Below are 18,590 nucleotides of genomic sequence, written 5' to 3'. Positions count from 1 at the left end.
GGGCACCACTCTCGCTTCTCCCTGACCCTTCACAGGGCACCTCACCCAGTGACTCAAGAACAGACACCGACAATCACCACCAGGGCCACGCAGGCTGGGCAACCTGCCTGTCCCCACAGCTGTGCCACCTTTGGCTCCTCTGTGAACTGACCTGTCTCAGAGGCCTCTTGTGAAGCTTGGGGGATAAAATCTACCCCAGTGATGCTCCGTCCTCGTTGTGACATTAGGAGACTTTTGTCATGAGATTAAAGGTTCTCCCTGAGCTGGGCTGGGGTGGAGTCCAGGTTTTTGTGTCTAAAGCTTTCCAGGAGGTTCTAATGGCATGCCGGGGTTGAGAAACACTGACCTATATGGCCTCAGCCCTCCTAGTAGGTGCCTCCAAAATGCTACACCAATACTATTGTCATTATATTGTCATCCCAGCCACTGATTCATTCATTCATTCACTCATTCACGCGGCCCTCGCAGGTGTCAGCAACAAGCCGGGGGCAATTCTCTTCATTTCGCATCCATTCCCGAACATCTCAAGTGTCAGGAACCTCTGTGGGGAACGACAAATAATTGATTAAGGGGGAAAAAATGTGTAAAACTTCTTAGAAGTAGCACCTGCTGTGTCTGTTTAATTCCAACTCCAACAAGCCCTTCCTCTGAGATCCCAGCAAATGGAACAGAGCTCCAGCTGCCAGAGGAGGGGCCGGAAGCAGGCATGGGGTCTCCATCCTAAGATGTGAGCCCACCAGCAGGGGGGTTGCTCTAATTACGGTCAGCTGCTCCAAGCAAGCCTTCCCCGAGCCCACCTCCCTCAAACGGAGTTAACAATGGAGAATGTGCACCTTTCCAGGGCTGAGGCTGCATCCGCAACTTCTGATTACCAGGAAGTTACGGTGGGCACTTACTCTCTGGAAAAGCCATGTGTGTGCCATGGGTCTGAAACCATGAGGCTGTATACGCAGCAACGAGGGCGCGTGAACAAGGCTTGGTGAGTGTGTTCACTGTTTGGGGGCAGTATTTCAGGACCTGGAAACTGGGACCTGGATGCAGACTTCCCAAAGACTGGCGCCCAGGGTCCAGCTTGCTCTGAGTCACAAAGCCCCTGTGTCACAGGACAGCCTCCTGTCACCTGTTATGAGGGGCTGTGCTCTTAGGGGGTCTGTGGAGAGGGGCTGCCCTATTGCCCCCAGATGGGCCACAGAAAGAACCCTGGACTTCCGTTACTGGAGAGCCGAACGTACGCTCTCCACCTGCACATGAACTGTCAGCCCTTCTCCTCGTTCTCACCCGCATGGCTGAGGATCACTTTGATTCCATTCAACTACTGTTAGTACCTCTCAGTCCTGGACAAAAAAATACACGGGATTTAGAGTTCCCACTGTGATGCAGTGGGTCAAGAATCCAACTGCAGTAGCTCAGGTCACTGCGCAGGTACGGGTTTGATCCCAGCCTGGCACGGTGGGTTAAAGGATCCAGCACTGCCCGCACCTGCAGCTCAGATTCATTCTTTGGCCTGGGAGCTTCCATAGGTCATGGGTGTGGCCATTAAGAAAGACACCTGCAAGATCATTCTGGAAGCCGGAGCCATGTAGACACGTGGTAACTGACAGAGCAGTCCCTGAAAGTCGAACTTGGCCCGAGAAAGCCAAAAGCTCAGGTGGTCGACCCACAGAACCCCAAAGGCTGGGAAACTGGACAGAAGCCACCCAGGTCTCAGGGGAAATGATTTCCGAGTGAGAAGGGAAGTGGGTATAAGGGGGAAGTAGGGCATTTACAGACCTGGGAGTTCTTAGAAACGTGCCTCCCCCCCCACAGACACCACCCCCTCAAGAACCATTTTTTAGATGATGACAGGGGGTGTTTGGGAGTAAGAAGCAGGAGAGAATGCATTTCTGGATCCCAGGCTGGGGGACAAAGTTTGCAGACTGGACGCCCCAGGACAGAAGCTCTGGGAGAGCTTTTCCTGGAGAAGGTAAAGTGCTCAGAGTCGGAGGGCACCCAGAGGTCTGGAGGGTTATCCCAAATGACCGTGACCGTGGGGAGAGCGTGGCACTGTGCGATGTTCGATGGCAGGAGGGCAGGGGGGATGGGGGGGGCATAGAAAAATCATCTCCTGGAAAAACAAAACAAAAATGTGCAATGGAGTAGAGAGGGACCCTAGGGAACCCCACGACTGAGCCTGATGGCGTTTATGTCATTAGGATAACAGATACTGCTCTAACCAGAAGGGTGCTTACGTGTAGGACGTATACGGACAAGGTATGTCTGTGGTGGGGGCAGAAGCAGACAGGTGTCATTCTCATCTTCACAGAGGAAAGACCTGCTGAAAAATGAGACACCCGCAGGAGGAGAGCCAATGTCAATGATAGATGCATCAGGACAAGGCAAACGGTCTGGGCTCTGGGGGAGGAGTCAGGGCAGGGAGGGGATGTGCGCGGGGAGCTGGGAGCTGGGGCATGCGCCTTTTAACAATCCTTATACAACTATTTTGTTTTTCAAATCAGGGGCATGTACAGCTTTTTTTTTTTTTTTTAATTGCTGGAGTTCCCACTGTGGCACAGTGGGTTAAGGATCTGGTGATGCCACAGCTGTGGTGCAGATTCAGTCCCTGGCCCAGGAACTTCCATATGCGGTGGGTGCAGCCGAAAATGAGAAAAAAAGAAAAGGAAAGAAAGAGAGGGGCTTTCCCGTCATAGCTCAGCAGAAATGCATCTGACTAGCATCCACAAGGACACAGGTTCGATCCCTGGCCTTGCTCAGTGGGTTAAGGATCTGGTATTGCCATGAGCTATGGCGTAGGTCACAGATGCAGCTCAGATCCCTCGTTGCCGTAGCTGTGACGTAGGCCAGCAGCTAGAGCTCCAATTCAACCCCTGGCCTGGGAACTTTCATATGCCTCAGGGGCAGCCCTTAAAAAAAAAAAAAAAAAAAAAAAAAAAGGGGGAAAAAAGAAAGTTAAATTGTTGTTTCACTAGCTGAGTAACCACGAAGGCAAAGTGGGATATTTATCCCTAGGATCCTTTGTAAAAGACTACAAAAGTGTTTATGAAGATCAAATGACATGATCCGAGACTTTAGCAAATGCCTGAGACAAAGTTTGCACTCCATAAATGCTCGTCTTTTCTTTCCTTCTCTTTTCTTAACTTCCAGGAGGACAGGATATTCACCTGGCCCGCTCCAGGGCTAGCCCAAAAACTGCTGGGAAAAGCCTGACGGAGCCTCGGGACTGGCCGCCTTTGGTCAAGCCAAGGCCACCAATCATAGGTTCTCCAGTGTTTTACCAAAGACCCAGAGATGTTGCCCTCTGTGGCCACAACTATACCAGCAGTGGGAGCTGATGGGGTATAAACGGCCTCTGATGTAAAAGAATGTGAAGCCGAATAGTGTGAGGTAATTACTGCCTTTTCCTCATCCAAAAAAAAAAAAAAAAAAAAGCATAACATATGGATTAATGCAAATTTGCACAAAGTAATTAACACAGATCTTTTAGCTCTGCATAAAGCAGCACAGATCTGTAAGCACGGCTTGCCGAGAGTTATATAACAGCCTGTTTAGAAGAGAAACTGCAATTAAGCCTCGCTAAATTCCAAGCCACTTAGACAAGGTTGGACCATGAGTGATAACAAATAGAAGCGATGCAAATCTTTCCTGGAGCATTAAACTCAGCAACGTCGGGAACCTGGGCTGGTAAGGTCTCCCCCCATAAACTCGAGGACTCTTCTCCCGGCATCCTGGAGTGGTGGTGAGACGCACAGCTCCACTGGGAAACAAAAGGCCTCACACAAACAGCGGGTTACCCTGTTCAGTGTGTACATCTAATCATCTCAGCTGCTGACTTCTGCGTTGTTTTGTTGGGGGGGGACGTATCTCACACCATCTGGAGCCAATGTTCGCGTATCTCTAAGAAACACATATTCCCCAAGTCGTACATAAGGTCATGAGTAGGTTTTGAGAAAATACCAGCATAGTGGCCTAAAAAAGCTCTTAGGAAATGTGTCAATCGAGTTTCATCAACTGACATGCGGATTCCTCATGACTGAAAAAAGGAAACACCTGGATCACGTGAGATTGTCACCTGCCACCGGCTCGCCCTCTGCATCGAGGAGTCCCAGATCCACAGGAAAGGCCTCTGCTCTCCCGGGGCCACGGATGAAGTCCCCTCCTCACGGAATCCCACGTTCCCGCCTTCCCAAGCCGGTTCTCAGGACAGGCTCAAAGCACATGCAATGAACACAGGAGCTGATGCTCCTGGGCTAGAACCATCTCTCCTTGAGAAACTTGGCACTTGCCTGGGGAAAGTGAAACAGGAAAATTACCCTTGAAAAACAGACTGACTGATAGAACAGCTGCGGACCTAAAACAAACAGACCCCCAGACAGTTCTCCAGCAAAGGTGGGTTTGTTCGGGGTCTGCAGAGAATTGCAATTCGGGGTCTGCCACCACCACAAGCCAGGGGCAAGTCTCCTGCCCAGAAAAGGAAGGAGATGCTCTTATGGAGGGGAAAAGGAAGTGGGGGCATAGTCAACGCAGAGCCCATGGCTCTTCACTGGCTGAGTCCTTCCAGGAGAGACGAGGAGGCTTCCCGATGTTTTGTAATAACCTACAAGGGAAAAGAACCTGAAAAAAAATATTTGTCTATATATATCTATATATCTATGTATAGATATATATATCTGTAGATATATAGAGATATATATATCTGTAAGCCACAAATACACACGCATATATATACATACACACATCTGAAGCTAACACAACATCGTAAATCAACTATACTTCAATAAAATTAAATTTAAAAAGCAAAAGTAAATCATGCAAAAGAAGAAGAGGCAGAGTCCTTCTTCCCGTTGGGCTTGGCCATTCCTGCAGAACAGGTCTCCCGACACTAACTGAGGTTCCTGTTTCTTTGTTTTTATACAGCTGAGCTGTTTCCCCCAGACCAGAGAGTCTTTGGATGACACACCTCTGGGGCTTATCAGCTCCCACAGCCAGGGGATCAGGCCCTCTCTCGACCCTAAGCTGTCCTTCAGGGCTGAGAACCAGGAGTGGCCCCATCTCATGCCCCTTGGCCGTGAGCTGGGACACCTGGAGGGGCCAGGAGGGGCCACGGGGAGGGTCCAGGGGAGGGGGAGGCAGAACAAACTAGCTGAGAGGGGAAAAGCGTGAGCCCATTTCTCTCTCTCTCTCAGTCTATCTCATAGGGGCTATTTCCTTGGGAGGGTCTTTTAAAGACCCTCCCGGCAATGTAGAGGCTCCTGCTGAACCTACGATAACTGCATTATCAAAAAGCCTACTAAGGAAGCAAGATCTCCTCTAATAACTAAAATGGGAGCCACGCCTCCTCCGCCCCCTTCTTGCAGTGGGGACAGCTTTGCTGGGACACAACATACAGTTCCGAAAGCGCACACGTCGCAAGAACTCACCTCGGTAAATTCCCACACGCTAAGTACGCCCTTCTCCCCCGCACCCAGATCAAGACAGGAGCCCCGTCAGCACCCTGGGCCCCCTCGTACCCCTTCGGAGCAGACACTCCACCCAAGGGTGACCACAGACCCACAGACCGGCCTTGTCTGGTTCTGGATTTCACACGAACGGAAGCCCCCAGTATGCGTCCATGGGACCTGGCTTCTCCTGCCCCCTGTCATGTTTTCGAGACTCATGCATGCGCGTTGGTGCCCCATCCTGGCACGCATTCATTCCCCTGCTCCGGGTATTGCACGTTCTACTGACGCAGACACCTGCGAAGTGCCTTTTATTCAGCTGTGACCAACAGCCTGTCCTCACTGGTGAAAGATACCGAGGAGAGAGGCTTTAAAACCGGGAGACAAAACATGCTGCCTGCAATCAGTGGGACAGGGGATGAAAACAGTGGGGCATGACACTAAATGCAGGTCTTCATTCATTAGCCCCCTTTTAAATATGCTGCTTTACATGCAAAGTGTGGAAAGGGAGAGAAGAGAGGGCCGTGGGGAGAACCCAGTGGAATCAAGTTAGAAAAAGAAAAAAAAAAAAAAAAAAAAAAAAGCCCTGAGAGAGGGTCTAGCATCCAAACCACACTCCCTTTTGCTTAAAAATGTGCCTAATTCACATTAATTGTCCAAAACTCTGTTCTAGTCAGAGGCCAGGTGCAGCTTGGCAGCGGCATCCCCTTCGTGATGAAAGGGTTAAGCGCAGCCAGACCTCGAGGCTGAGGTGCTCCAGCTCACCTGGACACGAGTCCTCCCACATTAGGAAGCGGCTTTTCAGAAGGTCCCCAAGGCCAACGGAGCTTGGGAAACGGTGGTGTAACATCCTTCACTGCAGAGCCCCTTAAAGCCTCCTCTGCTCCTGGGCAGCGTGCGTGTGATAAACCGCTAAGCAGGACAATGCTACACCGTGTTTCCCAAAGTCCTCGGACCAGGGCACCCTTTTCAAATGCAGGGTCTTTCAGGAGTCTGTGCCTCAGAACATACTTTGAGAAACAGCCCCTGGATGCACTCATGCTGTGAACCTGGAGTGTGTATTAGCCGGGGCCAAAGCCAACACGAGCAAAACGCAGTTCCTGACCTCAAGAAAGGGAGTTAATAAAATCAGGTGCCTCCCAAAAGAGGACAAGAAAAGGAAAAAGAACTTAGGCAACAAGGCCTGGGAGAGTCTGCTGGGGCTTCCGCGTGAACCACCACAATGAGCCAAACAACGGAAACGGATTCTCTTACGGCTCTAGAGGCAAGAAGTCCAAGGTCAAAGTGTCCTGAGAGCCGGTCTCTTCTGAAGCCTCTCTCCTCCGTGTAGACGGCCGTCTTCTCCCAGTGTCCTCACACGGGCTTCCCTCTGTCTGTCTGTGTCCTGATCCCCTCGTCCAGTAAGGACAGCGGTCAGGCTGCACCCGCCCTAATAACCTCGTTTTAACTTATCTCTTGAAAGCTCTCATCTTCAGGTACGGTCACCTTCTGGGGTCCTGGGAGCCAGAACTTCCACAAAGCATTTCGAGGGGACATAATTTAGCCCATAATGGCCATTTCACATAGTTTATCTCATGTCATTCTCAAAATAACCCCCCGAAGCCAGCATTATGCTCGTTCTCTTGTGAAGTTGTCTCCACAGTGATGAGAGGTGAGGAAGGAGGGTAACCCCAGTCCACGTCTCTTCAAAGCCCGACTCCTCCTTGGCCTCCAAAGCTGCTGCCGACTCAGGAAGATGCATTTCTGGGCCCAAGGAAGACTTAAACGGATACTATGCAGCATATGAGAAAAAAACCAAAGTGTATCACGGTTGTAACATTTTAGAAATCAAGCCAGTCATTATTTCTCCTTGGAGTAAATATCCCATTACAAACTGACATTGTTAATGAAAAAATTATACTTCCAAAATTTTTAGGATGTGATTATTTTAAAACAAGTACCAAGTGAGATGTTCTGATTTTTGAGGTGCGGGCTTTACGTGCATGAAAGAGCAGGCCCCCCAGCCCCCGCTGCCATTCCCTGAGTCCGCCCGGGGCAGTTGGAGCCTGGGACCGGTGTGCTCCCCAGTCCTTATCTGACTTGCTGGCCTGGCCCCAGGCTCATCCCAGCGCTTCGTTTGGGTCTTTCCGTAGCACCTTTACCCACGTCACTGGGATCGTCCTCTAGATGGCGCACTATCCTCCGCTCTCCACACTCGGGCTCCTCCGCGGTAGGTGTCTCAGGCGTCGCATGGCATTATTAAGTCGTTTGGGTATTCTCCCCTGCAGGCTGGGTGTCTATCGCCCACAGGGACCATCATATTCTTCTTTTTAAAGCGTTGCCTGACATTCGGTAGATTACTTAATAAATGCCTAAAACACAGAATGGCTAATTAGGCAGATGTTTCCAAATGAGTAAGTTTATAATAAAAGGTTAAAGTTTTCAGATGACAAATTTTCCTTCAATTTACTACTGCTGCAATAAAAATAATTTATTCTTTAAAAGAATAATCATTTATTCGTTTGAATAAAATAATTAGCTCCACGTTTTAAATCGATCCAAAGGCTTCAGGAGACAAAGGCATCTCTCCCTCGGTATTTTGGAACAGACTTGCACTTAACTGCGTTTAGAGCTTTTTAGTTGATAATGGTTTATGTCCCCACCAGTCCTATTCCAGCAGCCCTTGGTTTGGGTTTGCTTTGAGAAGGATCCGTGATTCCAGGAATCCGAGCAGAGGAGACCTTCTGGGTCCCTGAGCCCCTTCCCCGCCGGATGATACTGTGCAAGCAGCGTGTTGGCACAGGCGGTGGTGTCTACATCCCCCTGGGTCAGCACAACTCTGAAAAGTGCAGTGACCTCAGGCACAAGCGCTAGATGGAAGCAGACCTGTCTTCCCTCTAAAGTCGCAGAAACGTGGCCCTACTGATCATTAGCTCCAGTGCCAGCGCCGCTGCTCTGCACCAGCGCTCACCTCCCGCCTCTCACCCCGAGGCCGGCGTTTCTACCCAAAGGGCGCAGTGGCCCTGTGTGGTCGCCAGATGGCGCTGCGCTCCCAGGTCAGGTTGCGGCCGGGTCCCCTCCGCTTCCGGGCGGGACAAACAGAAGCCGCGCGGGGGATGCTGCGGGGCTCGGATCGCTGGCCTCTCGGACCGCTGCCGCTCCGCTCCAACAGATGGTGGAAGTCCACCCTGCCTGCTGAGGGTGGCTTGATCTTTTGCTTTCAAAAAAACCCTAAAAGCTGGGTTTTTGTTTGAAATGCTAGCGATTACGGTACTTTAAAATTTGTCATAGGAACGTCTTTACGGGATGGGCGGGGCGGGGCTTGTCGCGGGGCCCATCTGGCTGCGCGGGAGGCCGGCTGGGGGCGCCGCAGGACTGAGGCTGAGAGGTGCTGGGGGGGGGGAGTCCAGATCCTGACCCAGAGCCCGAATTTAAGCTGGAAGCACCCTGGCGTTAAGAGATCAGGAAGGGGGTGGGTCTTCACTGGCTCCTCAGGACTTTCAAGGTTCTCCCCTGCTCCACACCCGCCAAAGAACCCTGCTTCCTGACGTCCTGACTGCTGTAATTTTTAAATGTTTTCTCTCTCATGGAAAAGTTTAAACGTCTGCAGACGCAGTATGGGTAACATAAGGAACCCCCATATACCTGTCACCCAGCTTCCCCCCAACTGATGCGCAGGAGCGCATCTCTCTGGACTAATCTATAACTCCTAGGACCCTTCGACCCCTCTCCTCCACCGGGGTTATTGTGAAGTAAATCCCAGTCATCCTGTCCCTTCCTCTGCAAACGTGCAGCATGTCTCTTTAACAGTCAAGGACTCTTTTAACATAACAATACCATTGTCACAATAATGGTACTATCATCACACCAAGTCTCTTAATATCATCCAGTATTAGACCATCAAATAGTCACTCAGTGCTCCAACTTTCTCTAACCGCCTCACTGATCTGTGCTTAACAGTTGATTTTTTTTCCAAACCAAGTCCCAAAAGGCCCATACATTGCATTTGTTTGCTCTTGAAATGCTTTTTTAATTCAGATAAAAAATGTTCACATACCAAAACATACAGATTTCAGGCGAATGGTTCTGAGAGTTTTGGCAAATACAAACCTTTGTGTGATCCATCAATCGTCACATCATCAACGTAGGAAACGTCTCCATTGCCTCTGAAAGTTCCTTCCTGCCCCCCTTGTCATCAGTCTCCCCACCACCCAGCCCACTAGAAACCACTGGTGACTTCTATTATCATAAAGGAGTTTCGCCTGTTCTAGAAATTCACACGAATGGACATGCAATACGTACTCATCTGGGTCTAACTCCTTTCATCCAAAGAATAACGTTCTTTGAGATTCAGTCACCACGTCTTAAATACACCAAGACTCTGTTCTTTTTTTTTTCCTTTGCAGTGTTTCACCAGGTGACTATAACACAGCTTATGCTGTAACATAGCCTCTTAGGAAATACGCTGAGGATGGATATTTGCATTATTTCCAGGTTTCACATATGCTGAATAAAGCTGCTTAAGTGAGTCTTAAGCATGTGGCAACATGCTTTCATTTCTCCTGGGCAAATGCCTCGGAGGAGCATTGCTGCATCAAGGGAAAGATGTATATTTGGCTTTGGAAGGCGCAGTCTGGGAAGTTTCCATGTGCTCTCGTATTCCCGCAGCCACATCTGAGGGTCCTGAAAACACCACGCCCTCCCCAGCATTTTCAGGTCTCTAACCTTTTCATTGTGGCCCTTCTGGTGAGCGTGGTTTTAAGTCGCACTTCCCTTCTGTGTTGGGGATGACTTCTAGTTTTCTTGGTTTTTATTTACCACGTCTATAAGGAAACTGGATTCTTTGCGTAGGACACAGTACTAAGAGACCACAATCTAGGAGGTAGGGACACTCCTAGCTCTTGGGCACGTTCAAGGTCTTTTCTGTGAATGTATCAGGAACCATGTCTTCACATCCACATCTTAAAAGAAATAATATTCCTTGAGTTCCTATTGACACGCGCATTTCAAAAGTTACTTCCCGTAATAGGGAATCCGACTCTATTTTTTGATATTTGCCTGCAGACAACTTTTAAGCCGCACCCCTTGCTGGCTGCCCCACCTCTGAGCGAGCTGATAAGAAAGGCCCCATCCACGCTCCTCCCTCCTTCAGCCGCCCCCCACAAGCCCTGCCTCCAGCTCACGTACCTGCTGGCCCAACTCCTGACCACAGTAAAACCCCAAGCCAGAGTCCCTCTCCACACTCTCAAGCCATCTCAGACCTGGCGAGAGGCCCGCCCTGCTCCCCCAGAGACCTCCGTTAGTGAATCCTGAGACGTTCCCACCCTGGGTGGCGTGGGGATGGGGTGCCATCAGTCTGGGGACAAATCTCATTTGAGGCGAGGGTCCCTTCTTTACGGAACACTTCATTCTTTGATTTCACATTTATAGCCCTCTTGTTTTCTTAGGCTGAAAAACCCTCTAGTGATGCCCACATAATTACCTCTTTGCGCCATCCCATTATCCTAAGGTCAGAATAATGATATCAATATTCCTACCAATGAAATTATTGAAACCTGCTCGATATTATTTTCCGTGTATTGATGTCCTTCGGGAATGACTACCAACGGAGGTACCGTTAAATTATTGTGTTTTAAATGACCTTAAATTATTGCTCTTTGTGTGGCTCTGTTGCTGCCTGACAGTTGCATTTGAATTTCTACTTCTAGGGTTTTCTAGATCTCTGATTCAATTGGGTTTAATATTTATATAAATCTTAATAGGATTCAAAAGTCAAGTCTATCAAAGAAGGTACAGTCAGAGAAATCTAGCTTCTCTCCTTGATTCCTCCTCCATGTTACAGCATATGTATTATACATTATATGTGTATTATACATATATATACACCATATTATATTGTTTAATTTTAATAAGATCAAATAAGCAAATATATTCATAGGCCCATTTTTTAGATGAATAAAGCATGTTATATGCAACTTCTCCCAGTTTACCATTTGCATTTGATAATATTTGGAGGCAATCACTCCTAGAAGTTTACAGAAATATTAAAATCTTTGGGCTTAGATAGGCTACTTAAAGTTATTGAATTGACTGGTGCCTTTGATACCAATCCTGTTATATACACATATTTTTTTTTCTTCTTCTTTTTCAGGGCGGCACCGGCAGCATATGTAAGTTCCCAGGTTAGGAGTTGAATTGGAGCTGCAGCTGCTGGCCTACACCACAGCCACAGCCACACCAGATCCTTAACCCATTGAGCAGGGGCAGGGATCAAACCTGAAACCTCGTGGATTCCAGTCGGGTTCGTTTCTGCTGAGCCACAATGGGCACTTCCAGTCCTGTTATATTTTTAAAACTATATTGATACAGCTATGTGGTCTTTCACTATGTTCTCTGTACTCTTTGTCTCTCTTTGTTGTGTTGTTTTGTTTTTGTCTTTTTGCCTTTTCTAGGGCCGCTCCCACAGCACATGGAGGTTCCCAGGCTAGGGGTCAAATCTGAGCTGCAGCCGGTGACCTACACCCCATGGTTCCTATTCAGATTCGTTAACCACTGTGCCATGACAGGAACTCCTATCTCTCTTGTCGGTAGGTTTTGAGATTTCAGAGTATTTGAGGTTATGGTCTAATGACCACACTTACACTAACAACTTTATTTAATATTTGGCTCTTCTTTTAAGTCCATTGGTTTCTTAATATGAGCCTTCTTGAAAATTAGCTAAGGAGTTCCCATTGTGGCGCAGTGGTTAACGAATCCGACTAGGAACCATGAAGTTGCGGGTTCGATCCCTGGCCTTGCTCATTGGGTAAAGGATCCGGCGTTGCCGTGAGCTGTGGTGTGAGTTTCAGACATGGCTCGGATCCCATGTTGCTGTGCCTCTGGCCTAGACCGGTGGCTACAGCTCCGATTGGACCCCTAGCCTGGGGATCTCCATATGCCGTGGGAGCGGCCTTAGAAAAGGCAAAAAGACCAAAAAAAAGAAAAAAGAAAGAAGGAAGGAAGGAAAGAAAGAGAGAAAGAAAGAAAGAAAGAAAGGAAGAAAGAGAGAAAGGAAGAAAGAAAGAAAGAAAGAAAGAAAGAAAGAAAGAAAGAAAGAAAGAAAGAAAGAAAATTAGCTAAAACTTCCTCTGACACAATGTTTAATTAATTTATTTATTTGTTTATTTTGTTTTTAGGGCCGCACCCCTGGCATATGGAGGTTCCCAGACCAGGGGTCCAATTGGAGCTGTAGCTCTGGCTTACACCACAGCCACAGCAACACAGGATCCGAGCTGTGTCTGTGATCCACACCATGGCCCATGGCAACACCAGATCCTTAACCCAGGGAGCGAGGCCAGGGATCAAACCCACATCTTCATGGTTCCTAGTTGGATTCGTTTCTGCTGCACCACAACGAGAACTCCCAATATTTAATTTTAAGTAATGTTCTTTGACTCCCAGTTCATACCTAGAAAGCACTCAGAGAACTTCTGTTCTTTTCCATATACTCTCTCCCCTCGACCCCACCCCCGTCACTGTTCGTTGTGTTATGTCTACATTATTGGAGCATATACCCGTTATGAAAGATATTCTTTTCCTTAAAACCAGTACTGAGCCTTAGTTCTGTACTTACCCTGACATTTTAATATTCAACACAGAGGATTTCCAAAGGTGTCTTCAGTCTTGGGTTATTCGAAGCTGGATCACCCCAAGGACGAAGAGCCACCACACCCACGTTCTTCCAGGTTCAAGACCATGTTTCTGCAGCCTCTATACTTGAAGGTTTCATTGCGGACCTGCGTCTTCCTGGTAGGCTTTCACTGTTCTCTAGGGAAATTAACCTCCTCGCCATTTCCTGTTTTGTTCTGCAAAGTGTGTGTGACATTCCACTGCAATTCATTTCTCTATTACTTGGGTGACAGGGGTTTTCCATAGTATGAAGACAGGTGGTTAGGACTCATGCCTTTTTAGCGTCACACTCCAAGGGGTTCCTCTTTAGTTCTTAGCAACAAGTGTTCCGGATCAGCCTGTACTTTCTTCAAGTTGCTCGATGCCCTAATTTGCACACGGTCCCCCTCTAAGCTTTGCATCTAGTAGTCCCTGTCCTGTTCATCTGGAGCCTGTCACCCAGGGGGAAGCATGGAGTCTGAAAACTGGGCTGCCTGTCAGTGTATTATTTGTAAATATTTGTAAATACATTTTTTTTTTTTTGGTCTTTTGGCTTTTTTTTTTTTTTTTTTTTTTTTTAAGGGCTGCACTCATGGCATATGGAAGCTCCCAGGCTAGGGGTCAAATCAGAACTGCAGCTGCCTGCCTACACCACAGCCACAGCAATGAGGGATCCGAGCCTCATCTGTGACCTACACCACAGCTCATGGCAATGCTGTGATCCTTAACTCACTGACGGAGGCCAGGGATCAAACCAGCATCCTCATGGATACTAGTAGGGTTCATTACCACTGAGCCAGGATGGGAACTCCCTCTAAAGAAAATATTTAAGTTCAACATATGCAAATCAATCAATGTCATACACCACATTAACAAAAGTCAAAAACCATATGATCATCTCAATAGATACAGAAAAAGCATTTGACAAAGTCCAACATCCATTCATGATCAAAACTCTTACCAAAGTGGGTATAGAGGGAACATACCTTAACATAATTAAAACCATTTATGACAAACCCACAGCAAATGTAATACTCCATGGAGAAAATCTGAAAGCCTTTCCACTAAAATCTGGAACAAGACAAGGATGCCCACTCTCACCACTGCTATTCAACATAGTACTGGACATCCTGGCCACAGCAATCAGACAAGCAAAAGAGATAAAAGGCACCAAACAGGAAGAGAAGAAGTAAAACTGTCACTGTGGGCAGATGACACAATACTGTGTACAGAAAACCCTAAGGACTCAACCCCAGAACCTACCTGAACTGATCAACGAATTCAGCAAAGCAAATCAGGATACAAGATTCACATTCAGAAATCAGTCGCATTTCTGTGTACTAACAATGAAATATTAGAAAGGGAATACAAACATACAATACCTTTTAAAATTGCACCCCCAAAAAATCAAATACCTGGGAATACACCTGACTAAGGAGGTAAAGGACTTATATGCCAAGAACTATAAAACATTAATCAAGGAAATTCAAGAAGATGTAAAGAAATGGAAAGATACTCCATGCTCCTAGGTTGGAAAAATTAATATTGTAAAAATGGCCATACTACCCAAAGCAATCTACAGATTCAATGGAATTCCTATCAAATTACTCATGACATTTTTCACAGAACTAGAGCAAACGACCCAAAAATTTATATGGAACCGCAAAAGACCCAGAATTGCCAAAACAATTCTGAGGAACAAAAACCAAGCAGGAGGCATAACTCTCCCACACTTCAGGCAATATTACAAAGCCACAGTCATCAAGACGTGTGTGGTACTGGTACCAAAACAGACAGACAAACCAATGGAACAGAATAGAGAACCCAGAAATAAACCCAGGCACCTACGGTCTATTAATCTTTGACAAAGGAGGCAAGAACATAAAATGGGAAAAGGAAAGTCTATTCAGCAAGCATTACTGGGAAACCTGGACAGCCGCATGTAAATCAATGAAACTAGAACACACCCTCACACCATGCACAAAAATAAACTCAAAATGGATGAAAGACTTAAACGTAAGACAAGACACCATCAAGCTCCTGGAAGAGAACATAGGCAAAACATTCTCTGACATCAACCTTATGAATATTTTCTCAGGTCAGTCTCCCAAAGCAACAGAAATAAGAGCAAAAATAAACCAATGAGATCCAATCAAACTGACAAGCTTTTGCACAGCAAAGGAAACCAAAAAGAAAAGAAAAAGACAATGTACAGAATGGGAGAAAATAGTTTCAAATGATGCAACTGACAAGGGCTTAATCTCTAGAATATACAAGCAACTTATACACCTCAACAGCAAAAAAGCCAACAACCCAATTGTAAAATGGGCAAAAGACCTGAAGAGACATTTTTCCAAGGAAGAGCTACAGATGGCCAACAAGCACATGAAAAAATGCTCAACATCCCTGATTATTAGAGAAATGCAAATCAAAACTACCACGAGATACCACCTTGCATCCATCAGAATGGCCATTGTTAATAAGTCCACAAATAACAAGTGCTGGAGGGGCTGTGGAGAAAAGGGAAGCCTCTTGCACTGTTGGTGGGAAGGTAAGCTGGTACAGCCACTATGGAGATTAGTATGGACGTACCTTAGAAATCTATCCGTAGAACTACCATATGACCCAGCAATCCCACTCTTGGGCATATCTCCGGACAAAACTTTCCTTAAAAAAGACACATGCGGGAGTTCTCGTCATGGCGCAGTGGTTAACGAATCCGACTAGGAACCATGAGGTTGCGGGTTCGGTCCCTGCCCTTGCTCAGTGGGTTAACGATCCGGCGTTGCCGTGAGCTGTGGTGTAGGTTGCAGACACGGCTCGGATCCCGCGTTGCTGTGGCTGTGGCGTAGGCCGGTGGCTACAGCTCCGATTCAACCCCTAGCCTGGGAACCTCCATATGCCGCAGGAGCGGCCCAAGAAATAGCAACAATAACAACAACAACAACAACAACAACAAAAAAGACAAAAAAAAAAAAAAAAAAAAAAGACACATGCACCCGCATGTTCATTGCAGCTCTATTCACAAGAGCCAGGACATGGAAACAACCCAAATGTCCATCAACAGATGAATGGATTAGGAAGATGTGGTATATATACACAATGGAAAACTACTCGCCCATAAAAAGAACAAAATAATGCCATTTGCAGCAACATGGATGGAACTAGAGACTCTCATACTGAGCGAAGTAAGTCAGAAAGAGAAAGACACATACTGTATGATATCACTTATATCTGGAATCTAATATAAGGCACAAATGAACCTTTCCACAGAAAAGAAAATCATGGACTTGCAGAATAGACTTGTGGTTGCTGAGGGCAAGGGGGAGGGAGTGGGGTGGTTGGGGAGCTTGGGGTTAATAGATTCAAACTATTGCCTTTGGGATGGATTAGCAATGAGATCCTGCTGTGTAGCAGTGGGAACTGTCTAGTCACTTATGATGGAGCCTGATATTGTGCGAAAATAGAATGCGTACATGTATGTGTAACTGGGTCACCATGCTGTACAGTAGAAAAAAATTGTATTGGGGAAACAACTATAAAAAATAATAATAATTAAAAAAAGAAAATATTTAAGCCTTGTTACTGACTTATCTATAAATCTCAGAAAAGAACTTCCTTTATGAGAAGACATAGGCAAAGGACAGTTTTTTAAAAAACTGGAAGAACTGAATCTACCTTTCCCTACTCAGAAATGCCCAGTCTTTCAAACGCAAAATTTTAGTTAAGACTATAATGAGGACTTTATATAGGATTATATAATCTTATAATAATGACATACAAATAATCATTGATCATTTTTAAAGATTTTGGTAAAGCTAAACAATTACAAAACAACAGGGTAGACATGACTAAAGTAATTATTAGAGTGCTGCAATTCTGTTCTCGAGCAATTTAAATCTCTAAACCTAAAGTCACAGGTCTTTCCTTTCATACTGTAAAAACCAGACACTAAAACACGGTTCCAGAAGAGTTTCGATACTGAAGACACGAGACACTAGAAGGTGCTTTCAAGGGCACCATCTGGCCCTGGGAATCCCAGAATTATGAAGATCACAGAATTGAATGTTTCAAGCTGTTAGTTATTCGGACAGTTGACAATGGAAAGAATGATCTTTTATATTATGTCATCAGTTACCTATCCAGTTCAGTGACCCACCATCACACAGCTAGAGGTAATAACATTCCCCAGTAAAATCCTTTCCTTCCCTGTCAGTTCCGCTTTGAAGTAGTGATTTCACTCGGCATCTTTTGAGCATCTCTATATGCTGGCAGAGCCCTGCACCGTCATTTGCCTGTGTGTAAACCACTGTCCCCCACTTGACGTAAAGCCCTGCTTGGACAGAGATCAAGGAATCCAATGTCCTTTCAAGGAATCCCGGGATCAAGGACCCGATGACTTTTCTACCCTTCATTTACTTTTATCTTCCCATTTTATACTCAAGTGACCTGATCTGGGATTCCCACCACGGGCTTTTGGGTCATCTTTGAAGAGAACTTTTTTGATCCTCTCTCTCCCTTGCCCCCACCATGCATGCCAGCCTCGCACAGAATTTCTTCAGAGAGATGGAGAGTTTTATTTTTTACGCACATGTGTCCAAGAAATCCAGCAATGACTTTAAGTACTCTTTTGGCTTTAGGACTGATTTTTAAAATTCTACTAACTCTGCAGAACGAGGATTTATATATTTGTTAAATAAATCGATAAGGAAGACTCTAGATATTAACAGACACTTAAGGAAAGAACGAGGGTTGCCCCAAAGTAAAAAGGGTGAAAAGTTGAAACAGGTAGGGAAAATATTCGACCTTACCAATAGTTTAAAAATCCAAACTGAAAACTGGATGACCCACAAAGACCTGCCATATAACACAGGGAAGGATACTCAGTATCTTATAATAACCGCAAATGGAAAATAATCTAAAAATTATATATATACATATTCAGTTATATATATTACTGAATTACTTTGCTGTATACTGGGAACTAACACAACATTGTAAATCAATGATAGTTCCATAAAAATTAAAAATTAAAAAAATTAAATAAAAATTTATTTATTTATTCATTCATTCATTTATCTTTTAGTCTTTTTTAGGGCCACACCCGAGGCACATGGAGGTTCCCAGGCTAGGGGTCTAATCAGAGCTATATCCGCCAGCCTACACCACAGCCACAGCAACACAGGATCCAAGCCACATCTTTGACCTACACCACAGCTCACGGCCATGCTGTGATCCTTAACCCACTGAGCAAGGCCAGGGATTGAACCCGCATTCTCATGGATGCTAGTCGGGTTCTTTAACCACTGAGCCATGATGCGAACGCTGATAATTCTTGATTTAAACCCATAAAATGGCCTAAAAGTATAGGAAGCAAAAACTGACAGAGCTAAAAAACAAACAAACAAAAAATCATGATTTCAACTCACCTGCCAGAGTCATTAAGAATCAGATTATGTTCTCTTAGCTTATAAGTCCCCCAAATCTAGTTTATGGATCAAATCACAGGCAGGCGTGGGGCACATGGGATTG

Source organism: Sus scrofa, chromosome 14 (assembly GCF_054392235.1).
Source record: "Sus scrofa isolate SSC_HxYL_T2T_F1_AM1 chromosome 14, Sscrofa_HxYL_maternal_Yorkshire_Landrace_v2.0, whole genome shotgun sequence".
NCBI classification, from domain to species: domain Eukaryota; kingdom Metazoa; phylum Chordata; class Mammalia; order Artiodactyla; family Suidae; genus Sus; species Sus scrofa.
The sequence above is the reverse complement of the archived record's forward strand: the minus strand, read 5'-3'. Positions refer to the sequence as shown.